General features: G+C 42.2%; 1 protein-coding gene across 1 annotated transcript in view; it reads left to right on the forward strand.

Annotated features, from left to right (window-relative positions):
* Positions 1-766: 766 nt before the first annotated feature.
* The window catches only part of LOC124612842 (b(0,+)-type amino acid transporter 1-like), a 439105-nt gene continuing 420517 nt past the window's right edge, over positions 767-19354 (forward strand). Inside the window, exon 1 of the mRNA XM_047141270.1 lies at positions 767-903. The gene's annotated coding sequence lies outside the window, so the exon portion shown is untranslated. The remainder of the gene's footprint in view (positions 904-19354) is intronic.

Raw genomic sequence — 19354 nt, forward strand, 5'->3', positions numbered from 1 at the left:
ATCTGTATCCATTCGAGGAAAAGGAGGAGGTGGGGGAAGGGAATAAGGTCGTAAAGGATCCGCATGGGGGAGGGGAGACGCATGCGATAGGCGAGGCGAAGAGCATGGCGTTCTAGGATCTGAAGGGATTTATAAAAGGTAGGGGGAGTGGAGATCCAGGCAGGGTGGGCGTAGCAAAGGATAGGGCGGATGAGGGATTTATAGGTATGGAGGATGGTGGAGGGGTCCAGGCCCCAAGTACAGCCGGAAAGGAGCTTGAGGAGACAGAGGCGGGAGCGTGCCTCGGCTTGGATCGTCCGGAGGTGGGAGGTCCAGGAGAGGCGACGGTCGAGGGTGTCACCAAGGTACTTAAGGGTGGGGGGTGAGGGCGATAGGACGGCCATAGATGGTGGTGTAGAAATCGAGGAGGTGGAAGGAAGGGGTGGTTTTGCCTACAATGATCGCCTGCCATTTGTCCTTAGGTTAGTTAGGTTTAAGTAGCTCTAAGTTCTAGGGGACTGATGACTTCAGAAGTTAAGTCCCATAGTGCTCAGCGCCATTTGATCCATTTTTGAACGAGTGTTCGGACTGAAGACCGCAACAACCAATCGTAAATTAAGGCAGAACGCTCGGTCTCGCACGCTCGTAGCTGACCGCGTGTCCGCTTCAATGGGCAGTTGAAAGGGCCCGGGAGGCGCGACGGCAGCGACGATCACGTGTCGCACGGCGGCGGCGATACAGACGGGCCGCGTAGCCGCTGATAGCCACTCAGGCAGTCTCTGGCAGGCAGCCGCCGCGGGTCCAGCCGCCAGCTACGCGCCACGCCGCGCCGCGCAGCCACAGGTGTCGCCGCGTGTCTGCCGTGCCCTGATCCTGCAGCCTAGCGTGCTCCACCTGCGTCTGGACTGCACAGTGTGGCTGAGGGTGCGTACCTCCTCCTGTAAACGCTTACCGCCCCCGTCAGAACGCCTTCGCCAAAGCGCCAATGTCTGCCACTTTACTGTCGCATCATTGGTATGCCGCAGGAAGCAGAGTGTCTTCGGTTCGGCTTAGGCCATCCGCTTTCATTAATTTTAGAATGTACCTTACCGTACTGCCTAGCCTCGTTCTTATAGAGCTTACGACTGTACTTCGTTGAACTGTTCGGGGTCTCTGTAGCGACGACAAAACAATACCCGTCACGAATAGTGCACCATTTCTTTGCTTTTTCTCGGTATCTTCTGCTAATCCAACGTGAACGAGACGTACTCAAGAATTAGTCTGACTAGACTTAATGCAAATAACTATTTACTTCGCGAATAAACAACAATTCTTAGAGCTCCTTCGAGTACGACATTGGCCTTCCCCTTAATAAAATTTACACTGTTGGTCCGCTTTAAATTACCCCAGACTGATAAGTATATCACAGTTACAACTGTTGCCGTTGACACCGTGGTGTTGATGTAGGATAAAGAAAGAAGTGTTCTCTTAGACCTATTAGTGCATTAAGAACGCTTTAGCTGAGGCACCCAACAACGAATCTAGATTAGATTACATTAGATTTACTTTCATTCCAATTGATCCGTAGTGAGGAGGTTCTCCTGGATGTAGAACATGTCAGAAAAACAATACATGACAAATATTCACAACTCAAACAAATAAGCTAATGTACCATTCCACAGGTCCCAAGTGGAATTATCGTCATTTTTTAATGAACACTATATGAAAGAACCATTTTACAAATACTAATGCACTGAATGCAACTACTATAATACTTATTTACGATGAACACATTACTGCACTGAAATGTGAAATGGTGCAGAAGTCAGATTGTACTTACACAACACACACACACACACACACACACACACACACACACACACACTCTCACTCTCTCTCTCTCTCTCTCTCTCTCTCTCTTATTTACAATGAACACATTACTGCATTGAAATTGTGCAGAAGTTATATTGTACTTATATATACAAATCAGTTGGTTCTACTGAGAAATTCATCAATGGAGTAGGAGTTGGCCACCAACAAATCCTTTAGGCTTCTCTTGAACTGAATTTCATTGGTTGTTAAGGTTTTTATAGCTGCTGGCAAGTTATTGAAAATGTGTGGTACTGAATAATGCACACTTTTTTGTACAAGACTAAGTGATTTTAAATCCTTGTGAAGATTATTCTTATTTCTAGTATTGATTCTATGATTTGAGCTGTTGGTTTGAAAAAGTGATATATTTTTAATTAGTTATAACAAAGTAAAAAAGCGAAGCGCAAAAAGAAGTTATTACTTAAATCGCCTAAAACACTTTCGCAACTATTTTACGATTCCGAGGAAACTAACGGAATTTGGCTAAAAGACATTAGATTTTACTCCATCTTCCCGCTTAATGTAGAGAAACTCCAAATGCTACATTTGTCTATGTTCTCGTAATTTGTCGGAGAATAAGACTTCAAAACCGATTACCTGAATTCCTAATCCCGAGAGGCGTTAATCAGCTACAGTGAAAAAAACTGATCAGGTGTAGATTTGTGTATTTTTCCGTCCGGTGGTGCTTGCCACGCTTGTCTACCATGTAAACAAACCCTCTTCTTTCTGCATAGTTACTGCGACATACGTCCAACCATTTATCGTTACAGAACGCGAAAGTAGACTGGCAGCACCACAGTACCGCTGTTCAGCACAGAGGCTTAATAAAATATACGAACATGATTTCTAAAATTTTAAAAATATTAAATACTAGCGACCTGTGCAACTTCGCACGGATAGCACTGAGTGCACGGTCAGAGTTGTTTGCTGTAGTGACAATAAATTATAAACATAATCCTTCCTCGTCCAACAATTAATGGAAAAACTAATTGGATAGATATACCCTACTCATCGGGCGGCGGCATAGAATACCCACATAAAGGCTATTACAGTTTGCTAGCTTTGGGAGCCAGTGGCTCTTTCTGGCAGGACGACTGAAGTTTAAGGAAGAGGGGTGAAGAAAAAGGACTGGTGAGGTTTAGGAGATGGGGCAGAGTTTGGAAAAGTCGCCCAGTACCACGTGTCTTTCCTTACAATACGGTCCCGCAAGCCTCTATGACCAGGGATTCTGGGCTACTTTTCCGGACCGTACCCCCTGTCGTAAACCTCAGCAGTCCTTTTCCTTTACACCACCTCCTTCCTCTTCAACCCCTCTGCTAGGAGGACGACGCACTGGCTCCGAAAGCTAGCAAACTGTAATACCTCTTACATGTGTTCTCCTGCCGCCGCTTGGTTAGTTGATTTATCTATACAGTTACTTATATTTTCAAATAATTATTTTCGTTGATATATTAATGAAAACCGCATCAAAATCCTCACAGTACTTCTTCAGAATAGCCTTCACATACAGACAAAAACACAACGATGGACTTCAGTTTACAATATGTATAGCAGTATGCGTTTTGAAACGCATTGAAACAGATTTTTGTACTCTGACAATATTAAGTAGTAATAATGTCGTGTGAAGAGGGCCTCCCGTCGGGTATACCGTTCGCCTGGTGCAAGTCTTTCGATTTGACGCCACTTCGGCGACTTGCGCTTCGACGGGGCTGAAATGATGATGATTAGGACAACACAACACAAAGTTCCTGTAGAAAATTTCCGACCCAGCCGGGAATCGAACCCGGGCCCTTAGGATTGACATTCTGTCGCGCTGACCACTCAGCTACCGGGGCTGGACACAATATTAAGTAAAATTTTTAAATAGTCAGTTGATGGAACGGCTGTTCGTGGAAGATTTTAAGATAGGTGACCCTGGGAGGACCAACCTGAACCGTGTGTTTGGAAAGGGCGGGAGGAGCGTAGAGGCGGCAGGAGGCCGGGGGTGGCGACCACGAAGAGGAGCCCTGACATGGACAAGAACAGAAGTGTGAATTTAAAGCTACGATGCTGGGCAGATGTCAGAACGGATTTAATGATGTGGTAGAATGAGGAGGTTACTGTTAGGATAGATTGTCGAGAAAGTGGGTACAAATTTGGGAGAATGTGTTGGTACGTGCGCGGCAAGCTGAGGGTTAATAATCAGGAGTGAAACGGTAGGGTGGTTGATATCAAGTCTGTAGCAAATGTAGGAAATCTGAAGGTGTTAGATGTGGGAGAGAGCGGAAAATATGTTCATAGAGGATTCGAGAGGTAGTCGAATAGCATTCGAGGATTTGAGTGGAATACCTAGCATGGAATTTGAAAGGTGGTCCCGCTAAATGTGGAACGAAAAATATCTCCCCTCTGAACCCCCCCTCCCCCTCCTCCAGTTTCCACAACGTACTGCCTCGTCTGCCGCGTACGTGGATGCATGCAATAAATTTGCGCTCAGGCAACAAAATAACGCCCTAAATTGCTCGAGAATAAATTCCGCACACCATTTGCGTGGCTCGTGGTTGTTCTTCAGTTCGTACACAGAACTATTGACCCGACATTTAGCACTCGAGTTAGCATCGAACGAGTAAACAAGCAGAGGTTTGCGGAGCAGTTGAAAGTGTTCTTGCAACCTGAGTATTGTATTACCTGTGCGGAGTGGCGTCTGACGCAACAGAGGTGGTGCGTTTAAATGTCTGTCGAAGCGTGACCTGGAGGTTAACTGTCACGCTGCGTAGCCAAACATTCAGGTTTCTACCTGCGTAGCCAAACATTCAGGTTTCTACTAATTTCTTGATTCCAAACTGAAATGTAGGATTGTCACAAAATTGTGAAAAACGTCACAGTTGTTGTTGTTTTCAGTCCTGAGACTTTTATGCAGCTCTCCATGCTACTCTATCCTGTGCAAGATTCTTCATCTCCCAGTGCTTACAGCAACCTACATCCTTCTGAATCTGCTTATTGTATTCACCTCTTGGTCTCGCTCTACGATTTTTACTCTCCACGCTGCCCTCCAATGCTAAATTTGTGATCCCTTGATGCCTCAGAACATGTCCTACCAACCGGTCCCTTCTTCTTGTCAAGTTGTGCCACAAACTCATCTTCTCCCCAATTCTATTCAATACCTCCTGATTAGTTACGTGATCTACCCATCTAATCTTCAGCATTCTTCTGTAGCACCACATTTCGAAAGCTTCTATTCTCTTCTTGTCCAAACTATTTATCGTCCATGTTTCACTTCCACACATGGCTACACTCCATACAAATACTTTCAGAAGCGACTTCCTGACACTTAAATCTGTACTCGATGTTAACAAATTTCTCTTCTTCAGAAACGCTTTTCTTGCCTTTGCCAGTCTACATTTTATATCCTCTCTACGTCGACCATCTTCAGTTATTTTACTCCCCAAATAGCAAAACTCATTTACTACTTTAAGCGTCTCATTTCCTAATCTAATTCCCTCAGCATCACCCGACGTCACAGTTAAGTCAATGATAACCAAATGAATCGGATAATAATTCTTCACACTGATTGTTAGTGTTACTCTTCTTAAGAATGTAATGAAATGTCGTGTGGTTAGGGCCTCCCGTCGGGTGGACCGTTCGCCTGGTGCAAGTCTTTTGAGTTGCCGATACTTCGGCGACTTGCTTGTCGATGATGATTATTATTAGGAAAATCTCCGATCCAGCCGGGAATCGAACCCGGGCCCCTTGGCATGACATTCCGTCGCGATGACCACTCAGCTACCGGGGCGGACTTCTTAAGAGCGTGCGACATAAATTGTGAATTGTTAGTACTCAATATTTTTGTGAAGTGACTTTCTACTGCCGTCAGATACTTGCAGAACTGCATTTTTAACAATCATCTGTATAAACAAACATTTATTCTCAACCAGTTTCGGTCACTGAGACCATCATTTCTGGAAGAAAAGACGAATAAATTAGTTGGAGAAGCATTTCATCTTTCTCTTAGATGTTGCGAAAGTCCTCACGTTGAAATGATTGTACGTGCCCATCTGTTATGTATCCTGACCTTAAATAGCAAAAAATTCGTCTTAAAATAACACACGACCAAATGTGAAGAAACTATCATGGAGACAGATCCCAGTTGTCAAGTCTTCACTATAGTTCCTTTACATTTGGTCGTGTGTTATTGTAAGAGGAATTTGTTCTGTCTGTCATGATAGATAACAACTGGGCATGTCCAGTCATTGTAACGTTGAGGGCTTCAGAAACATTTAAGAGAAAGATGAAAGGCTTTTCTATCTAGTGTACCGTATTTGTCTTTTCTTACAGTGATGACTGTATGAGTGACCGATACCGGCAGGGACTTAAGGTTTATTTATGGAGTTGGTAGTAAAAAATGCAGTTCCTTAATACGTTGGGACTACGGAGGTTAGTGGCTATGACTATGGTTTGTGGTTAGTGAACAACCACGGATAGTCTGGAATGATTTGGGAAAGCTAGAACGCCATTGTTGAAAAAAAAAAAAAATTGTACGATTCAGTAACAAGTACGACTAAATGAACGTGATGTATGCGGAGAAACAACGCTAGTTTTTAAAGAAAAATCTCGATGAGGACTTCCCTGTGTTGAGATGTCTCCTGACATGTTTTAAGTAACCTAGCAATGTGGAAGAATGTTTGAGTACTTCGAAGACTCGACTCGACTCGTCTCGGCTGTTCTTTGGCTGGGTTTACTGTTGGTTATTGCTATATGCTTTATAATCTACATGGCATTACGAAACCTAATGCAATGCTTTGTAAGAACTGTTGGTCCACCTCGCGCCGTATACGTAGGGTTGCCATAGCTTGTTGGGACCTCGTCGGGACACTCAGAATGTAGAAGGAAGTAAAAAATTTAATATAATTACTTTTAATCTAGAACGCAATTATGTGGAACTTGTTGTGACAGAAACAGTTGGTACACCATATTTTTCGGAAGATTTCGCCTTTTTCAGCAAGTCTTTTTCCTCTTCTACGTATTTATAAATCTCCATGCAAGTCAGCATGTAGTTAAACTGTCACTGCAGACATAAATAAAACTGAGGCTGCATTTACATTTTGCGCTAGCAGATGGCGTTACATCAGTAATTGAGCAAAGCTTGCAACAGTATTTTGCAAACTAGAGAAAAAGTGGGTCTTGTCGGAATGTTGGGGCGAGGTCCATAGTGCTGACGGCCCCTATACGGGACGGATGACAACCCTACAGTGTATGTTATACAACATAAGATTTTTAGACAAACGTATACAGACACGCATGTTTAAGAATCTCGTTACATGTACTAGGCCTGTATTACTTTTATAGCCTGGCAATCAGACTGGATTATCGCCTGCACTACTGCACTTGGCACCTCAGTCGCCAGAATAGTGTAACTGTTTGTACAACGAAAAACTGTGAATCACAGAAAACTCCCCTAATAAATTTAGAATACTCTGATCGACTACAGAACGGATGAGAATGACGGATGGCATGTAATACAGATTCATTAATTTCATATCAGTAACAAGATAACGTCGAAAGCAAAGATAATAAAAATTTCAATTGAAATTAAATTGTTCGTCGATTTTCTCCCCTTCAGATTGCTATCTTCTACATAAATCTTTAATTAGAACATAAATAATTGCAATAATAATTATGAGACTACATATTCACTGTTGTTACACAACGTAGCTCTAATTGTCAAACAAAAAAGTAACATTTGCTCATATGCCTAATTAATATGTAGCAACAGAAGCAACGACAGAATATACGCGGTGGGCCACTTAAGGGGCTCCGGAACGCCCTATAGCCTACTTGCAATGTTAAAATAACGCTTATAAATTACATCTTTCCTCACAAAGTATTTGAGGTAGGAAGTTGAACTTTTTACAGATTATTTATTGGAATATGGGCTACAACTTAACACAGGGATTTTACAAAATTTTAGTTCAGTTATTAAAGATGATTTTTTTTCAATTGTAATGAAAATTCACAACATTTTTTTGCAATTTTTTATTTATATATTCAAAAATATACAGTTTTTTGGAAAAAGGCTGTGTTAAATTATGCAGAAGGTACTGTGTAACATTTACTGAAAGTTTGAAACAAATATGTTTGGAAGATCCTTAGAAAACATGTAATTAGTATGAGAAAATAAAAGTTTTGGGAATCGAGCGACAAAGATTGGATTAACTTTTTAGTGCATTCCGGGTCCATAGGATGGATTATCTTCATCCTCTGCAAACTCCTCCTCCAGCTTCCTCTTGTTCCTCCTCCTGTTTACTCTTGCTTGTATTTCTAGACTCTTTACAGCCCTGTCTGCATCCCGAAGGCGTTCCTTGTCTAAAGCAAGCATCGCTCGTTGTTGTGTTCGTAGATTTTGCTACCATTTTCTTCAGCTGCAGTTACTGCAACACTGTTCCAAAAGGTGGTCATGTATGAACACTTATCACATTTCAGTTGTATTTCACGAGCAAGTCCTACGTGCTTTATTATGGAGAGTTCCAGACCAACTTCACTACAATGAATACATCTTACACAGTTTGAAAAAATTCCTTTGAGAACCGACATATCAAATATTTCATTCACATCCGATTCGCCCATAAGACATTCATAGTTTTCACTCATTGAACCAAGCTTCTTCTGTGAAGTATTTTCTTTCCCACTTTGACTGCTATGGGCAGGTGTACTTGAGAGGTTAGGTTCACTCACTTGGTTATTGTCTTTATTGTTTACAGTAATAACACTTACCTTTGGCTTTCCAACATTTCTCCTTTTCTTAAAAGCCTTCAGAGGATTTCTAATAACTTTACTTTTACTCATTATTATACTTCAACAAAACAGAGACTCAAGAAACAGAATTAATTACGAATATTTTCGAGATAACGAAAGAGTAAATAAACGTGAGACGATCGACAATCACACCAGTGATGTATATATTGAACCATCACAGGTTAGCCACAACACATACTTTATCTCACTTCACTAAAATGTACCTGATGAACACGGACGTTAATAATAACACCATTTGACAGCAGTTTAACAGCGCCACAGTGGGTCACGCCCATGTAGAACACATTTCAAGAAAATTTTAAAAATAGTTGTAGTCTTCGGAATTTAATAAATTATTTATCTATTAAAAGGTAATAGTCTGCAGATTCAGAAAACGCAAAAAAGTAAAAATTGAACTTTTCATGATTTTGAGCCTTTCCGGAGCCCCTTAAACGTTTCAGCACAAATATCTCTGGGACAGCCGGCCGCGTGGTTCTAGGCGCTTCAGTCCGGGAACACGCGGTATGATACGGTCGCAGGTTCCAATCCTGCCTCGGGCATGGATGTGTGTGATGTCCTTAGGTTAGGTAGGTTTAAGTAGTTCTAAGTCTAGGTGACTGATGACCTCAGATGTTAAGTCCCATAGTGCTTAGAGCCATTTGAACCATTTTTATCTCTGGCGCGAAAATAGATACTGAAAAACGACTTTCACTGGTATGAAAAACAGGGACTCACGAAAATGAATACTACGAGACACTGTAAAACGTAAGCAAATATTAGTGTCAACATAAACTTAAGTTTTTAAACGGACACCTCCGTATTATTTCTTACGCCGCGCGGGATTAGCAGAGCGGTCTAGGGCGCTGCAGTCATGGACTGTGCGGCTGATCCCGCCGGAGGTTCGAGTCCTCCCTCGGGCATGGGTGTGTGTGTTTGTCCTTAGTATAATTTAGGTTAAGTAGTGTGTAAGCTTAGGGACTGATGACCTTAGCAGTTAACTCCCATAAGATTTCACACACATTTGAACATTTCTTACGCAATCAATAACATGAAAAATGACATAAAGAATGGCGTTGATTGCATCGCAATACGGCAGTTACACCCCAAAAAATTGCAAAGAAAAGTTGACGCTTGGAATAACGAAACGCGCCGCCATTGCATATATCGAGATGCGCCGCTATTTTATATCTCGAGATGCAAGCGTGAACCCCACGTTGCCCATAATCACGATGTGATCGACTTACCTAAGCATACTTTCACTGCTGTCACGAGGGGCGAAAGTAATAATAGGGTTTCCTGCCACAGTCACTGATATGTGGGGATCACGCTTCCATCTCGGAATGTGCAATAGCGGCGCGTTTCGTTCATTTCAAGCGTCAACTTCGCTTTGGAGTCTCTCGTGATGTAACTGACGTATTGCGATGTAACCAACGCCTTTTTCGTGAGTTTTCATGTTATTGATTGTGTAAGAAATAATACGGGGTGTCCATTTAAAAAAAAAAGAAAGTTTTTGTTGAAACCTATTCGCTTCCGTTTTACAATGTCTCATAGTATTTACTTTCACGAACCGCTGCCCTACACTCACACCTGTGAAAGTTGTTTCTCAATATCTGTTGTTATACCGGAGATATTTGCGCTGGAACCTTTAAGTGGACCATCCTGTATACTGATGAAATTTTCATGCAGAACAATGCATTACTGTTGACAACAACTGAAATAATGTACGCCACAGTAGCATAATTTACTTAACGCACTCATTGTATTTTCAAATGGAAATGAAGTTAAATGAGGGATTAGTTAAAGGCCGTTTCAGTCAAACTAGTGGCACTGCAACCATTAACTTGAGACGTTGTAGGCGGTCGTCGCGTCGTCCTTTGTGCCAGCTCTCGCCCCACGTCAGCTTTCATGCTATGTAATTGTAGCTCCAATTCATAAGCGATTCCTTTTAATTGGCAACATCTCAGCAGTGTTGGTTATCGCCAAGTCGGCATCTGCCGGGGGCCACCTCCCAATTATACAGTGCTGCTGCTGCCGCTGTAGTTGTGGGATTCCACTACGCGACTGCGAGCGAGCTATCGCCGCTTTACTTGTGCGCTAAAATGTTAACGATGGCCATTTTCGTATTCATATTTATTATTCTGCTCCTCACGGAAATTGTCAGTTTTCATTCAGTGATAATTTGATCTCCTCCACTTCTTTTATAAATTTAATTATAGCCATGACCGGTAATAGCTATTAGACACCAAAGACCAGTTAAAAAATGTCTTGCGCCAGCAGTTATTAGCATTCTTAGATAGCAGCAGTGAGTGAACGATATGTTAAGCACCATAAAGTGATGTGAGATGGAACTACTGGTGCTATCTCTAGAGCAATTCATAGAAAAACAATGAAACAAAATACAAGGGAGAGACGATGTCTATTTGTATAAGAAGCAGTATAGTCTTCGGTAATTTATTTTAAAACCCGTGATGTTTATTCTTGCACCTCTGGCAATGATTCGTTTATTTGAAAAATGCCAACTTGCTCCGTGATTCGAGGTTCATCTTAAACAGCAGGAACCTCTGTATCTAGTTGGGCTAGTAGGTCAAAGACTGGACGGACGGAAGGGCATACCACATCAAACAGCAGCACTATAAATTTCAAATCAACTTTCAGACTGAGGGCAGCTGTAAGTTGCTTTATAATTTTTAATTGTTGTTAGAAAAGACCACAGAAATGAAGACTTAGAGAGACAGTAGAATCTTTGCTTGAGGAAAAACAATATGGATTCAGGAAAGGCAGAGGTACTATGGATCTCCTTTTTGCAGTAAGAATGCTGTCAGAAAGTAATGGAAATATGAAAGAAATCTTGCGATTGTATTTGTGGACATTGAAAAAGCGTATGACAGTTTTCCTCGAAAGAACATGTGGGAGTGTTTGGAAGACTAAACGTGCCAAAGTGCCTAATTGATAAAGATGCTTTACCGAAAGTGTTACAGTTGTGTCTAGATAGGCAACGGGTGATCGGAATGGTTGGAAACAATGTCCAGCAAGGAAGAGCCCTATCACCACTCTTGTTTGTAACAGTAATGGACAGATAATAAAATCTATCAAGAAAATAGCGACACAAATGGCCTGGCTTTCGCTGATGATTTGTTAGCATGGTTAGGGATAGAAGCTGAAGCACAGAAGAAACGTAATGATTGGCACAACACATTCAAAAGTTTCGGACTAAAAATAAGTAAAACTAAGGCAGTAGAAATGACCATAAAAAGGCAAAGAACAACCTCAAGTATAGTTCTAGGAGGAATCAAAGTAGAATCTGTTTTCCATTTCAAGTATCTAGGAAGCATGATCTCGAGAGACAACACCATTAAGCAGGAGGTACTCAGCGGGATACAGAAAGCATCAAATTTTTGCAGTCAAATCAGAAATCTTCTGTGGGACGATGAAATGTCACGAAAAGCAAAAGCCACCATGTACCACACCTAACCCGTACCAATCCTTACATACGGCTTAGAAACATGTACCCTACTAAACAAACAAGTCAGCAAAATTCAGGCAACAGGAATGATTCATTAGAACTATGAATCGAACAATTAGAAAGGACAAAATCAGGAATGAGGTGAAGAGAAAAGAAGCTGATATCGAGGTCCCTGTTGCCAGTGTCACAAAGTAACGCAGGCTTCAGTGGTATGGGCACATACAGAGAATCAACAGCGAAAGACCTGCCAAAAAGTATTTCAACCTGAACCTCGTAGGAAGAAGACCACGGGGAAGACCAAGAAATCACTGGATAGAGACCGTAAGGTCAGATGCGCACGAGAAATTGTCCTTGACCAGAAGATGTATGAAGGCAGGAGGCGGTGGCGAGCGCTTGTACACAACACTCCGGAAACTGGAGTTGGATGATGATGATGATGATGATGATGATGATGATGATGATGATGATGATGATGATGATGATGATGATGATCTTCGTGGACCACATGTAACAGCTCCTTTTTACACTTGTGTTACAACTGACGATCAAAATAAAATGTGTAAAGACATGTGGAGCAGGTAATAGTTGATAAGCTCATATCATACCACAAGAACTAGGAAGAAATACAGTTCTGTCAGATAATTGAAGCAAAAAGGTAAAAAAAAATGGTGAAAAACACTAATTTGTTATGAAATTAAATTGCTACCTGTTTTTCTGGCTCCAGTTATACAAGGGCATCCATAAGACAAAAATAAGGACCTGGTAGATACGGCCTCACAGTCCATGGGATGATACAGAAGACCTAACTGAGAATAGTGGGTCAGTTTATGGGCAGATTGCGGACAGTTAAAGTTGATGATTTTGTAATTTGTTTTATGATGTGAGGATAGTGCAAAGTGGCCTTTTAATTTGCTTAGTCTCCTGCACAAATCGTTAAGCTGGTCGGTATATCAGCTTCTGATGAGCCGGACGAACAAGTTGGTTAGTCTCCGACGCCTGTCCTGTGGGCAACCACGCTGTGGATATCGGTAAGTGCGTTTACTGCATGTGCGATCCGTAAACTACAATCTTCTGGGGTGTGTGGGATACATTGTAGATTCTAGTATTGGCGGCCTGTTGGACGTCGTTTCTTCGCATCCTTCTTTCCACACGTTATAACGTTAGATTCCTTTGCTTCTAGCTCGGTGTTAAGAGCCCATTGTGCAGCGAGTCCTCCGCTTGGGGCTTCATGTATATGTTTGAAGACTCGTTGCTATTCGGCGTAAATTCCCCCAAGTTCCCGCATTATGTTCAAAGATACCCATAATGCTGATTCGTTGATAATTGAACACGAATCATATATGATTAAAATGTCCAAAATGACCTGTCGAACTAGTGTTCGCATGATGACCATTGCCTCTACCTCTACCATAAACACTGACGTGTTCTGAGAGGGTGACCATTACTGGACTATTTGCAGATGAAAAAAACCACTGATAAATTATTTTGAATATCCCTTGCATATTTGAATCAGATCTGGCCGCTGCCTTTTTACCGATGTCGTGAATTTAACAATAAATTCAAGACAATCGTAAAAATGCAGCGGCTAGATCTAACATATGTAAGCTGAAATATGCTAAATAATTTATAAGCCTTTTTTTCATCTGCAAATAGTCCAGTAATGGTCACGCTCTCAGAACACGTGACAGTGTTTCGTGTTCCAAATCTGGCAGCAGATAGTATTATGGGGAGCGAATACGCGAGAAAAGAGATACAAAGTGGTGTTTGGCCGATAAATTGGGTGGCAAGGAAGCATTTATGCGAAGTAAGTGAGTGATGTGGCACTCTGTGTAACGCAGGACACAGGACTCGCATTCAAAAAAAATGGTTCAAATGGCTCTGAGCACTATGGGACTTAACATCTATGGTCATCAGTCCCCTAGAACTTAGAACTACTTAAACCTAACTAACCTAAGGACAGCACACAACACCCAGCCATCACGAGGCAGAGAAAATCCCTGACCCCGCCGGGAATCGAACCCGGGGACCCGGGCGTGGGAAGCGAGAACGCTACCGCACGACCACGAGATGCGGGCTGACTCGCATTCACACCAACGCATAAATCCCTGTTCCGCCATCCAGATTTAAGTATTCTATGGTTTCTGTAAATCACTTAAGGCAGATAACGGGATGGTTCGTTTGAAAACGACCTGCCCGATTCTTCCCCATCCCTTCTCAGTCCGAGTTAGTGGACCGCCTCGTCGTCGACAGAAAGTTAAACTCCATTCCTTCTTTCACAAACAGCTTCCATTCTTAAACTACTTTGTATTTTACTTAGGAGGCGATGTTTTTGGGCCGATCATGAGATAACTGCATGCCAGCAAAGGGGATATTGTGGTACAGTAACAGTCTAAACGGGTTGTGGCAGTTTTGCATTCAGGCAGACTGTGTTCCAATGGTAGAAGTCAAACATCGGGCAAGGAATGACTTCATTACTCGTATGACGTGTTTCGGAGTTTGTCCATCAGATATCAAAGAGCGATTACCGCATGTAGATATGGCTATAAAATTCTATGTTAAAAACATTCGCAGATTATCGTTCCTGGATACCTGTTGATGCATAAATTCTGAAACGCATCATATGACCAACAATATCGTTGCTTGTGTGATGATTAATTTTTACCATTGCGAACATGTCAGCCTGAAAGCAGAACTACTGATTGTTTTAATTTCAAGTTTGACGTCTGGTAACAAATGTCAAAAGAAATATTTTCGTGTTATAAAATTAAAAATTAAAAATTTTGGGATTTTTTTCTTTGGTTTTACTGTGAAATCTTTTTTGCCAAATTTCATGATTCTACGCCTGTAGGTTTTGATGAGTGAGTTTGCGAGTATCAAATCATGTGACATAAATGGCCATATCTTTTGACTGCATTAACTTAGCTTCAGTTCTTTGTATCGACAAGGGACTATGGGCCTTCCTTCTCTACCGATTGAGGTACGGAACCCTAAAAAGTGAATAAATATACTTTGCGGTTTTCTGTTACTTGGTCCATGCCAAATATACAGTGTTTGAACGACACTCGAGTAGCAGTAAGTCAGTCGACTTTGCGTGAGTTTGTGGACTCTCCGTAAACACGCAAAAGACTACGCAGTTTTATATGGTCGTGGCATTTGACATTGTTTCTGGAAAGCCACGACTAAAACAATAGAACAGACAATGAGGCAGATTTGGTCGTATTATAGCATGGCTATACTCGTGCACATGGAGGTTTGTTCGGCTTGCATCCACTTGCGACTACCAATAAATTCTACACAATGAGCTGCTTGCTCCGTCTGGGTTTTGATCGGCCACAGTTATTTTTTAACACCTCGTATATGAGTCTCTCTCTCTCTCTCTCTCTCTCTCTCTCTCTCTCTCTCTCTGTGTGTGTGTGTGTGTGTGTGTGTGTGTGTGTGTGTGTGTGTGTGTGTGTGTGTGTGTGTGTGTGTGTGTGTTTACTTACACAAAGGTGCAGTGGTGCTGGAAATCTGCAGCCACACAACACTACTCTTGCACACTTATCGCGCCTTCAGAACGAAGTGAGATTTGTCTATGATTGATGGCTTGTCATTACACCGTGTCATAACGCATCACCAGAGATGTACGCTTCTTGATGCTGGCCGTCCCTGTCACACTAATAAAATGCACGGCTCGTTTTCCGTCCTGCCTTCCGTCTGGGACGTTGTGAAACATAAGTTATAGTCAAATAAAAACGAGACAAATGGAAAAATTAAGTAAGCAGGTGATTATTTCAAAAGTTTTCACTGTAACTGTTGGTACATTCATCCTACTGTGAGACATGTTGTCAAGATTTTTTCTACTATGCAGCAGACGCTTCGCTGAGAAGTCCTTAAACACCCTCCACACAGTCCTGATCTCTCCGCAAGCGACTTACGTATTTTTGGGGCCTAAAGAAAAACATTCGTGATCGTCGATTTGCTTTGAACGAAAAGGTGCACGCCTGGGTACAATATGGTTCCGTAGCCAACCACAAACATTTTTCCATGAAGGCATTGACTGTATTGTCTCCCAATGGAATAAAGGTATTAACAGTTATGGCCATTACTTTTGAAATAATAGTTTTCTTACTTTCCCATGTCACTTTTTCATTTGACTGACCCTTATAGAACAGCGGAATATTATCTACGTAAACAATGACCTAATGAACTTAGGTTCCTTTAAAACATTGTCTCTCCTGTGAGAGAGTCCCACCTCAAGCTAATTCAACAACAATCTGAAAATTTTTCTCAGCTGTTGCTAGGAGCCTGAATTGTCGGCTGTGTCCTCTCCTCAACTGCAGTAGGGAGTCCGGCGCTTGTTTCCGTCGTTTGAGTCCCAAGTGTTACACGGTTAATATTTTCCTCACCACGTTCTCAGTAGGATGATTCAGTTCTTCCGACTCGGTACAGATGTTTCTTGTAGTGTCTGAATTTCAGGTGTCATGTAAATCCTGAGTGGAGTGCTCGTTTGGAATACCAGTGTGTTGCTGGGACTGAGGGGTAAAGCTCACTGTAGTAACACCCTATAGAGGCGCTATTTCCACTCTGTCTCATAAAGCATTCCCCATTCGAGACTACCACCACTGTGAGCAGAGTCCCGTTAGCAAGCAGAATGCATAACCTCCTGCAGTTTTCCACTTACTCCTTGAGGTCCATTGGCGTGCACCAAAGCGTACCACGACTCACCTATCTAGGCGATATTTTTCCGTACCAAAAGAACTTCCAATGGCAACATTCCTGAGCGCACGATAAGTGCTCTGCGAGGTGCAGCTAGTAGAAGTACAGGTGTGTTGCGCGGTATTAGCCGAGCGGTCTAGGGCGCTGCAGTCATGGACTGTGCGGCTGGTCCCGGCGGAGGTTCGAGTCCTCCCTCGGGCATGGGTGTGTGTGTGTTTGTCCGTAGGATAATTCACATTAAGTAGTGTGTAAGCTTAGGGACTGACGACCTTAGCAGTCAAGTCCCATAAGATTTCACATACATTTGAACATTTTTGAACAGGTGTGTTGCGGTGGTTTCTGTACCCAATTGCGGGAGGTGTTCATTTGTGGTACGGCTAATCACTGGCCGCTGTTATCCACCACTGGAAGTGAGTGTGATTTGGTTCACTATTGTCCACGATGACTCGCGAATTAACAGGTGTCTGCATGGCCTTGACCAAGGTGTACCATTCGTATGGCGCGCATTACTTGGTGGCGAAAACATGGCCTAGATTCCACACTTCCTGACCCTCTTGCATTCTCACACAGACGACCAGCACAAACTCGGAAGACAAAATCCCATCACAGAACTTAACAATACCAATCAAACCATGCCATCCTGATTTAGGTTTTCCGTGATTTCCCTAAATCGCTTCAGGCAAATGCCGCGATGTTCCTTTGAAAGGGCACGGCCGACTTCCTTCACAATCATCGCCTAATCCGATGGGACCAACGACCTCGCTGTTTGGTCCCCTCTCCCCCTAGTCAATCAATCAATCAACCAACCAACCAATCTAGGGTAAAGTATTCAGAGGTAAAACAGTACCCCATTCGGATTTCTGGGTGGGTACTATTCAGGAGTGTGTCACCATGAAAAACAAAACTAGCACTCTACAGGTCGGAACATGGAATGTTAGATCCCTTAATGGGGCAGGTAGGATAGAAAATTTATAATGGTAAATGGGTAGGCTGAAGTTATAGTGAATTTCGGTGGCAGCAGGAACAGAATTTCTGGTAAAGTGAAGTCAAGATAATGTACACAAAATCAGATAGTAGTAACGCAGGAGTAGACCTAACAATGAATAACAAAACAGAATGCGAACAAGCTACTACGAGAAGCATAGTGAACACGGTATCGTAGCCAAAATAGACACGAAGTCAACACCCATCAATGCCAACTAGCTCCGCAGGTGTTGAAGAGACTGAAAACGTATGTGATGAGATGAAAGAAATTATTCAGATTATTAGGAAAATTTGTGATGCGGGACTTAGAAAGTAGTAGAAAAAGGAAGAGAAGGGGAAGTAAGTGAATATGAACTGGAGGAAAGCCATGAAAGAGGAAGCCGTCTAGTAGAGTTTAACTACCGCTAACACTGGGTTCAGGAATCATGAAGAAAGACCGCGTACATGGAAGAGACCTGGAAACATCAGAAGGTTTCAGATTCATTATACTGTATAATGGTCACACTGATTACAGAATCAAATTTTAAGCGGTAGGTAAGACGTTTCAATAGGCAGATATAGGTTCTCACCACAGTTTACCGTTTGAGCTGTACATTAAAACTGAAGAAATAGCAAAACAAAAGAAAAAAAGAAATTAAGGAGATGAGACCCGGAAAAGTTCAAAGAATCAGAGATTGTTGAAAGTTTCAGGGGGAGCATTAGGCGACGATTGACTGAATTGGGGAAAGGAATACAGTATAAGACAAATGGATAGCTTTGAGAGATGAAATAATGAAGGCAGCAGAGGATTACATAAGTAAAAATACAGGGCATAGTAGAAATCTTTGGATATCACAGGAAATACTAGTTGTAGCTGATAAAAGGAGAAAACATACAAATGCAGCAAATGAAGCAGGCGTAAGGGAATAGAAAGGTCTAGAAAAATGAATAGCTAGAAGACAAACGTAAGTATATAGAAACGTATACAACTAGTGGAAAGACAGGTACTGCATGTAGGAAAACTGGAGGGATGGAGAAAAGAAAAGCAGCTGTATGAATATCAAGAGCTCAGATGGGAAACTAGTACCAAGCAAAAAGGGAAAGCTGAAGGGTGGAAGGAGTATGTACAAGGACTATAAAAGGGAAACTTACTTAAAAGCAATGTTGTAGAAAGAGAAGAGGATGCAGATGGAGATAGATCTGATACTGCGAGGAGAATTTGACAGAGCACTGTAACACCTAAGTTGAAACAACGCCCCTGAAGTAGACGACATTCCGTCAGAACCACTGGCATCCTTAAGAGAGCCAGTCGTGACAAAACTCTTCCACCTTGTATGTAAGATGTGTGTCAGGCGAAATACGCTGAGGTTTCTGGAAGAATGTAATAATTACAATTTCAAAAAAAGCAAGCGCTGACAGGTGTGAATATTACCTAAATATTAGTTTAATGAGCCATGCTTACAAACTACTAACACGAGACACTTACAGAGGACTGAAAAACCGGTAGAAGCCGACGACCACGGGGAAGACTAGTTGGGATTCCAGAGAAACGTAGGAACGAGCGTAGCAATACTAACTCTTAACACTTACCTTAGAAGATAGGTTAAGGAAAGGCAAACCTACGTTAATGGC

Source organism: Schistocerca americana, chromosome 4 (genome assembly GCF_021461395.2).
Source record: "Schistocerca americana isolate TAMUIC-IGC-003095 chromosome 4, iqSchAmer2.1, whole genome shotgun sequence".
NCBI classification, from domain to species: domain Eukaryota; kingdom Metazoa; phylum Arthropoda; class Insecta; order Orthoptera; family Acrididae; genus Schistocerca; species Schistocerca americana.